Raw genomic sequence first — 10101 nt, forward strand, 5'->3', positions numbered from 1 at the left:
AAGTTAAATTTTAAATAAAATGATGAATCTTCAATAACAACAAAAAATACACTAATTAGTTAGATTTTCATGGATGATTTTTTTAACAAGTTTTTAACAAAATAGTGAAATGTTCAACTAATGAAATTAATTGTTAACCAAGATTCAATTAAAAAAGACAAATTTTTTATCAAAAGATGAGTGGTAGCTTTTTCAGTTTTATAATACATAATAATTTAAAAGAAAAAAATTTTTTCACAAAATACTAAAATAGTTAGATTCTTAACCCAGAAAAGTAATTATCTGTCAAAAAGGATGTTCATTTAACACAATGTATGAATTTTCAACTAAAAAGGATAAATTTCAAGCCAAAAATGGAATAGTTAAAAAGATGAATTTTCAACCAAAAAAATATTTTTTAACCAAATATTTAATTTTTTAATCAAAAAGAGAATTTTTTAACTAAATAGATGATTTTCCAACTAAAAAAAAAATAAATTTCCTTCTATAATCACGAATCCTCAACTAAAACGATGAAGTTTCAACAAAATATATTCATTTTATATCAGAAAGATGATTTTTCAACCAGAAACGAAAAACTTTCAACCAACTTGAAATTCCGAATAAAAAAGTTACAACGAAAAAATCGAATAGATAAATTTTCAGTTAGAAGAATGAATATTTTCAAAAACAAAATTTTTTTTTAAAAAATTAGATAAATTTGTTGGCCAAAAACTAAAATTTTAATTAAAATGATGAATGTTGAATAAGAAGCATTAGTTTTAACTAAATGAGTGAGTTTTAAATTAAATGTAGGTTTTGACTGTATTTTCATTTAAAAGTTCAAGAACTTTTTTTTTTAAGAAATAATTTTCTTCATTTAAAATATTGCGATTATATCAATTGTTTCTTAAAAAAAAAGACAATTTGCCAACTAAAATGAATATTCAACCCAAAAGATTAATTTTCTACCAAAAAAGTTCATTTTTCAAATAAAAAAGTAAATTTTATATTTTAAAGCAACAGTGAAATAGTAAATGTTTCAGTAGAAAAATTAATTTTCAACAAATTACATAATTTTTCAAACAAATAGTTCAATTTTCAACTAAAAAATATTAATTTTGCAACGAAAATTAATTTTCTACTAAAAAGATAAATCCTTAAGCAAAATGATGAATTTTTAACCCAATGGATGATTTATCAACTAAAAAGATTAATTTTCAACCAAAAAGATGAATTTTTTATCAAAAAAGTCAAATTATAAACTAAAAAAGTAAATTTTATATTTTAGAACAAAATTTAAATAGTACATTTTTAGTAAAAAAAATTCAACCAAACCCCTTTAACCAAGAATAATAATAAAAAATTTTAAATAATAAAGAATAAAAATTTAAAATCAACCCTTTTCACCAAGAAGAATAATTTTCTAACAAACAAAAACGAATTTTTAAGTAAAAAGATGAATTTTCAACGACGAAGATTAATTTCCTAGGAAAAACATTAACTGACAAAATACATGCATTTTTAACCAAATAGTTGAATTTTTATCAAAATAGTTCAGTTGTTAACAAAGAAACAACAACATGAATTTTTAACCAAAAAGATTAATTTTCAACAAAAAAAAACGAATTTTTAACAAAATAGTTAAATTTTCAACCAAAGAAATGAATTATAAACCCAAACGATGAATTTTCAACCAAGCAGATTAATTTTCTACTAGAAAAGACGAATTTTCATAAAAATACTTGAATTTTCAACAAAAAAGTAACTTTTGAACACAAAATGGAATAGTTTAACTTTCTGTTAGAAAATTAATATTTTGAACAAAAAGAATTAATTTTAAACAAAGTTGATACATTTTTTAATAAAAAAAAAAAAGAATCTTTCAATTCAAACGACGAATCTTTAATCGAAAAATTACTTTCAACCAATTTGGTGAGTTTCCAATCAAGAAAATTATTTTTGATCAAAAAATACGATTTTTCAATAAATTACATGAATATTTGACTAAAAAAAATCAGTTTTATAAACAAAATGAAACATTTAATTTTTCAGGTAGCTAATTAAATCTTTAACGAAAGAAAAATGAGTTTTCAACAAAAGAGATAAATTTTCAACGAAAATACAACTGGAATAAAAATAACTAGCGCGTCGACATGAATTTCAGGAGCATCGCATTTCCATTTCCTTATTTATCATGAGTCGACAAATTTTTTTTTTTTTGATTATTATCTTTAGTTCATTATTCAGTCTAGAGAGAAAATATGCGTTGCAGAGAATAAAGTTTCGGGTCATGACAAAAAAAAAATACAATATTGAGAAAGATTTGAATTTCGAAATATTCGACCCACGAGGTTAAAATTATTAAAGCACTAGAAGAGAGGTAAATATTAAGTATTATTAGTCAATCGATTTGCTTTGTACTCTGGACAGGTGCCCCTCTACAATTGTGCATACTCGTGAATTAAAAAAAAAATACATTTTCAGCCAAAGCAAACTATTTCTGGTTATAAACAACAACAAAATAAAATTTTTTGACCAAAAAGATGAATTTTCAGTTAAGGCGATTATGTTTCTAACAAAAAGATGAATTTACCACAAAATACATGATTTTCAAACAAAAAGGTGAGTTTCCAAAATGTAAATTAAAAAAATTGAATAGTTGAATTTTCAGTTGAAAATTTTGTTTCAACCTAACAAGACGAATTTGCAACACAATGAATTAATTTTTAACTATAAAAAAATGAATTTTCAACAACCATGATAATCCTTTCACGAAACAGAAAGAATTTTTAACAAAAACGTTGAATTTCCAAAAAAAAAGAAGATCCCAAAAATGAAACAGTTAAAAAAGTCAATTTTCATCCAGAAAAACGAATTTTTTACAACATTGTTGTGTTTTAAACAAAACAGATGAATTTTCAACCAAGAAGAATTATTTTCTGCCAAACAATTAAAATTTTTAACATATAGTTTGGTTTTCAACCAATAAACACGATTTTGGCCAAAATAAATTTTCAACAAAACACTTCAAGTTTAATCAAGGAAAATAATTCTCAACAAAACATTTTAATTTTGACCTAATAGTTCAATTTGAAACTAAAAAAGTTAGTTTTTCAAAAAGAAGTTAATTTGACAAATTTTTATTTAAAAAAATCATTTTTGACCAAGAAAATCAGTTTCCTATCAAAAAATCAAAAAAATTTATTTTTCAACAAAATAGTTCAATTTTGAACCAAAAAGGATCAAATCTTAATAAATAATGGAATACTTACATATACAGATCAAAAAATTATTTTAATAAATACATTTACAACCAGCAAAATGAATTTCCAACGAAAATGATAAATCTTTAAAAAACCAATAAACTGATATTTCAAACAAAAAGACCAAAAAACCAAAAAAAAAATAGAACAGCTAAATTGACAGAAAAAACTTAATTTTCATTCAGAAAAACGAATTTCTTCAAAAAATATATTAAATTTTAAATCAAAAAGATGAATTTTCCAACAAAAAATTAAATTTTTAACAATATATTTTGGTTTTAAACCAAAAAGCACGATTTTGAACAAAACAAATTTTCCTCAAATATATTTAAAGTTGAAATGAAGGATTTGAATTTTAGACCAATTTGTTCAATTTTTAACTAATAAAAGATAATTTTTCAACGAGAAGTGGAATATATAAATTTTCAGTTAAAAAAATAATTGTCAACGGAACGAAAAACCAGATTTGAGCGAAATAGTCCAATTTCCAACTGAAGAAATTAATTTTTAACCAAGAAGATTATCTTTCTACCAAAAAAGTTTGATTTTCCAGTCAAAAAAGATGAATTTTCAAACAAAAATAAAATATCTGAATTTTCAGTTTAGAGAAATAATTTTCAACCAATAAAACATAATTTCTCCCAAATAGTGAAATTTTCACCCCAAAAGATAAATTGTCTTCCAAAAAAATGATATTACAACACAATACATGAATTACTTTCAACTAAAAAAATATAAATTTCAAACCAAGCATCGAATAATTAAAAAAATTAACTTTTAATAAAATTGATAAATCTTCGACAAAAAAAATCACAAATTAATTAGATTTTTAAGCAAGAAGGTTATTATTGATACGAAAAAAAAATCTCAACAAAATAGTTGAATTTTCAACCAAAGAAATTAATTTGTAATCAAGAAGATCATTTTTTGCCAAATAAAATAAGTCAATGAAATTTTTTGTCAACAAAAAATAATTTTCAACCAAAAAAACAAGTTTTCCATAAAATAGTTAAATTTTCAACTAAGCAAATTAATTTTTAACCAAGTCATACATTTTCAACCAAAATGATTAATTTTCTACTAAAATGGATGAACTTTTCACAAAATGCAAATTTTTAATTAAAATAAAATTTTCATTATAAAATTGGACAGTTAATAAAAAATAATAATTAACAAAAATTCTACAAAATTGTTCAATTTTCAATCCAAAAATTAAAATAAAGAAATGAAAAGTTAAAAAGAAATTAACGTATTTTTCTCAGAAAGTGAAGCGGAACTGGTTGTAGTGTATTTCGAGAAATTCTTGTCAAGACTCCGTGGCGCAACGGTAGCGCGTCTGACTCCAGATCAGAAGGTTGCGTGTTCAAATCACGTCGGGGTCATTTTATTTTTTTTAATTGAAAATATAGTGAATTCGGTCATGAATTTTTATTGAAGTAGTAGGTTGATTATAAGAAAATTGTTTGAAATTTCGAGTTTAATTTTTAATTAATACCCAGAAAAAAGTTTCCTCGATTCAAACCAAATTTATTTGATTTAAAGAAAAAGAAAAGTATATGCCAAAGAAAAGTTTCGATTGTTTGAAGAAATGTCTTGGCTAACCTTTTATTTCAATTAAATAAATAGTTTTTTCTAACGAAAATCTGTTTCCTAATTAAATTTATTTATTTATTAAACTTCTTTTTTTTAAATCGAAACCAAAATTCATTAAAGTTAAAGAAAAATTTGTGCAAATGATTATATTCTTTTGCTTAAGAAAATGATGAAATTTAATATCACTTTTGGAAATAACAACATAAAATTATTTATTTTCAAAAACCATTTTTGAGTAGCGCCTTTTTTTATTATTTATCTTATTAATATTGATTGAAAGTTAATATTTCAACGTTTCTTTGATTTTTATTGAAATGTAGGTTTTGACTGTATTTTCATTTAAAAGTTCAAGAACTTTTTTTTTTAAGAAATAATTTTCTTCATTTAAAATATTGCGATTATATCAATTGTTTCTTAAATTTTTTTCCCTGATTCTATTTAAATGAAAAGAATATCTTTTTTTAAATCAAATATATAGTATCGAAAAAATAATCTTTTTAGTTTAGAGGAACGGAAGAAAGACTTCATTATTTAAAATTAAACAAATTTTTTCTTTAAATGCAAGCAAAAAGTTTAAAGTAACAGGTAAGTTTACAGGAAAAAAAATATTTTTAACCAACAAAGGAAGAATAATGAACAAAATAGTTAAGTTTTTAATTTAAAAAAATGAATTTTTAAGAAAAAATATGAATACTCTATCAAAAAATATGAACTTCAACGAAATACATAAATTTTTTACTGAAATTTTCAAATAAAAAAATAATTTTTAACAAAATAGTGAAATTATCAATCAAATGAATTAATTTTGAGCGAAAAAGTTATTTTAAATCAAATAGTTGAATTATCAACCAAAGAAAAATAATTTTTATAAAAATAATTAAATTTTCTAAAAGGAGATGAATTTTTCACAAAAAAAGATTATTTTTTTGCGCGATACATGAATTTTCAAATAAAAAATATATATTTCACACGATAAATGAAATAGTTGAATTTTCCGTTATAAAAATTACTTTGACAACAACAAAAAATTAGCCGCAAAATAAATGATTAATTTTCTGCCAGAAGAGAATAGTTTAAAAAAAATGAATATTTTCAAATAAAAAAAATACATTTTATTATACACCATAAATGAAATAGCTTAATTTTGCGTTCAAAAATTACTTTGAACCCAAAAAGAAAAGAAATTATCTACGAAATAGTTGAATTTTCAATAAAAGAAATTAATTTTCTATAAAAAAGATGAGTTTTTAAGAAAATATATAAATATTCATAATAAAAGGTAAATTTTCAACTAAAAATAAAATAGTTTAATTTTCCGTTAAAAAAAATATGGTGGGCTAAAAAATGAAAAAATTATCTGCAAAATAGTTGAATTTTCAATCAAGAAATTAATTTTCAACGAAATAGATGAATTTCCAACCAAAAAGATTGATAAATTTTCTAACAATAATAGAAAATACATTTACAAAAATGGAATAGCTCAATTTTTAGCTTAAAAGCAATATTTTATAGCTAAATAGTGAAATAGTGAACCAAATAAATGAATTTTAAAACAAAACATTAATTTGAATACATTTCTTATACATATTTAAGAAAATACATATATTTTTAACAACAATAAAACAAACTTTCAATCGAAAATAAAATAGCTGGAATTTCAGTTAAAAAATTTTTTTTAACTAAAAACAAATGAATTATCAACAAAATAGTTCAATTTTCAGCCAAACAAATAAATTTTTAACCAAGAAAACTAATTTTGTACCAAAAAAGATATAGATAATTTTGCATTTAAAAGCTTTATTTTTAACAAAACAAAAAAAGGCAGAATTTTTAACGGTATAGTTAAGTTTTCAATAAACAAAAATTATTTTTAAACCTAATGGTTTAATTTTCGGCCAAAAAAGATCAGGTGTCATCAAAGAAACTTCATTATTTAAAATTAAACAAATTTTTACTTTGATATAATGCTAATATAAATAAATAATAATATTTTAATGCAAAGTTATATGAACAATTGCCACGAGACAAATTGAATGGGTTTCAATATAAAACATCTGATCAATCATTCAATTTGACGCCTTGTCATGAATCGTATTTAAGTGATCATTTCCTCTTTGTTATATATTAGTTATGTTCTGTTCATATAACCATTATATGAATTTAAAGAATCTACTTGAAAATTAGAGTTTTATCAAATTGGAAATCAATTGACTCATTAAAATATTCAAATTCAGAATGATTTTTATTGTAGTTTTCAAATTAACAAAAATTAACAAAATAATTTAAAAAAATTTTAATGTAAATCAATCAACTGATTCAAAATAACAAATTTCAAATCCTGTTTATTCTAATTTCCCATTTTGAATAAAAAGAATTTGAGAGTCGAATTGGTGAACTAATTAAATATTTTCTGATTCTAATTTTAAAATCAGTTAATTCATACAAAATTTTTTTATGTGAAATTACTTTTATTCTAATTTTTATATTAACAAAAATTAACAAAAAATGTTTTCAAATTAAAATAATTTCTTGAAATTCAAATCAGTTAAATGAAAAAAATAACAAATTGATTATATTCTAATTTTAAAATTAAGAAAAACTAAAAAATGAGTTTGTAATTTAAAAAATGTAAATCAGTCAACTGATTCAAATTTCAAATGATATTTAATCTAATCTCCCAATTTGAATAAAAAGAATTTGAGATTCGAATGGGTTAACTGATGAAAATTCTTTTTACTCTAATTTTCAAATCAGGTAACTGATTAAAATTGTTTTATTTCAAAATCTTTTGATTCCAATTTTCAAATAAAAATAACACAAAGAAAAGACTTAAAATAGTTAACTGATTTACATTTTTCAAATTCCACATATTCTTCTTTTCCATTTCGATTAAAAAGATTATGAAATTTGGGTTGGTTATCTGATGAAAAATTTTTTTATTCCAATTTTCAAATCAGGTAACTGATTCTGATTTTCAAATTTGGAATCCTTTTGAATTGAATTTTGAAATGAACAAAATAAACAAAAAAATGTTTTTAAATAATCAGTTAACTAATTCGAATTCTCACATTTAAATTTTTTAAATTTTAATTATTAAATCAGTTAACTGATCTCAATTGTCAAATTTGAAATTCTTTTTGCACTTATTTTCAAATCAGTTAGCCGATTTAACTATTTCTAATTTCTAATTCTTATTATTCTAATTTTCAAATTAACCATTAACAAAAAATGTTTTCTTTTCTGATAAAATAATACGAACTTTCTAATTTTAAATTCTTTTTCTTATAATTTTCAAATCAGTTAAATGAAAAGAATTACAAATTGTTTATATTCTAATCTTAAAATTCTCACATTTCAAATTTATTTTATTTTATTTATTAAATCAGTTAACTGATCTCAATTTTCAAATTTGAAATTCTTTTTGTATTTATTTTCAAATCGTTTAACTGATTAAAATATTTTTCATTTAAAATTTCTTTTATTCTAATTTTCAAATCATGTAACTGATTTTAAATTTCCAATTCTTTTTGTACTTATTTTGAAATCAGTTAACTGATTACATTTTTTTATTTCAAATTTTTTTAATTTAAATTTTAAAACTAAAAAAAATTAACAAAAGAATTAAAAAATTTTAATTGTAAATAAGCCAACTAATTCCAATTTTACTTATTCTAATTTTCCATTTTTAAAACAAAGCATTTGAACTTTGAATTGCTTAACTGATGGAAATTCTTTTTAATCTAATTTTCAAATCAGGTAATTGATTCAGATTTTCAAACTTCAAATCCTTTTTAATCTAATTTTCAAATTAACAAAAATTAAAAATAACAACAATAATATTTTCCAATCAATCAACAATTCGATTGTTCAAATTTCAAAATATTTTTATTCTGATTATGAAATCAGTTATCTGATTTCAATTTTCAGATTATTTTGGTTCTGAGTAACAAATCAGTTAACTGATTAAATTATTTTAACTAAAAATCATGTTGGTTAACCGATGAAAATTCTTTTTGTTCTAATTTTCAAATTAGGTAACTGATTCAAATTTTCAAATTTTTTTCTTTTTATAATTTTTAAAACAGTTACCTTATTAATATTTTTAATTTCGAATTCTTTTTAATCCAATTTTCCAATCAGGTAACTGATTCAGGTTTTAAAATTTGAAATTCTTTTGAATCGAATTTTTTAATTAACAAAATTAACAAAAACAAAATGTTTTTAAATAATCAGTTAACTAATTTAAATTTTCACATTTCAAATTTATTTTATTTTAATTATTAAATCAGTTAACTGATCTGAATTTTCAAATTTGAAATTATTTTTGTACTTATTTTCAAATCACTTAACTGATCACATTTTTTTATTAAAAATTTTTTTTATTTAAATTTTAAAACTAACAACAATTAACAAAAGAATAAAATTTTTTTAAATTAAAAAATGTAAATAAGTCAACTAATTCAAATTTTACTTATTTTAATTTTCCATTTTGCAAACAAAGAATTTGAACTTTGAATTGGTTAACTGATGGAAATTCTTTTTATTCTAATTTTCAAATTAGGTAACTGATTCAAATTTTTAAATGTTTTTCTATTTTTAAAATCAGTTATCTTATTAATATTTTTTAATTTTGAATTCTTTTCATTCTAATTTTCAAATGAACGAAAATTAACAAAAGTATTTGAAATTACAAAAATTTAAATCAGTAAAGTGAATCCAATTGACAAATTTCAAATTCTATTCATTCTAATTTTCAAATTTAAATAAAAAGAATTTGAAATTTTAATCAGTTAACAGTTTCAAATTCTTATTCTAATTTTGAAATCAGTTAACTGATTTCAAAAAATTATTTGTATTATAACTTTCAAATAAACAAGAATAAATATGTCTATAGTAACAAGTGTGTTACATAATTTATTTAACAATGTGGTTTTTTCTTTGCATGCAACTATCCTTGACATGCAAAAAATTGTTAATAGCTATATTTATACTGGAGTAATTTTTTTCTTTACATAATCGCGCAATTTTTCTATAAACGCAATATTATTTTCCAGTATTTTACAGACAAATATTTTTTTTTAATACAAATCTGCGTCATTTTATCAGAAAAAAAAATTAATGAAAGAGAGAAAGACAAGAAAATTGGCTGAAAACAAAAAAAAATATTGCAGTTGCAATAATGGTACCTACAAAATAGGAGATTATACGTGTTTGGAAATCATCTTCCCTTCAAGACTGTTATTTTCGTAACCTTACATAAGAG

At 20.9% G+C, this 10101-nt stretch overlaps 1 non-coding gene across 1 annotated transcript; it reads left to right on the forward strand.

The window, feature by feature from the left end:
- Nucleotides 1-4555: 4555 nt before the first annotated feature.
- On the forward strand, nucleotides 4556-4627 carry Trnaw-cca. Its single transcript has one exon. It is a non-coding gene; the product is annotated as a tRNA-Trp (tRNA).
- The last annotated feature ends 5474 nt before the right edge of the window (nucleotides 4628-10101 follow it).

The sequence above is a fragment of the Belonocnema kinseyi genome, chromosome 4, assembly GCF_010883055.1.
Source record: "Belonocnema kinseyi isolate 2016_QV_RU_SX_M_011 chromosome 4, B_treatae_v1, whole genome shotgun sequence".
Lineage (NCBI taxonomy): Eukaryota > Metazoa > Arthropoda > Insecta > Hymenoptera > Cynipidae > Belonocnema > Belonocnema kinseyi.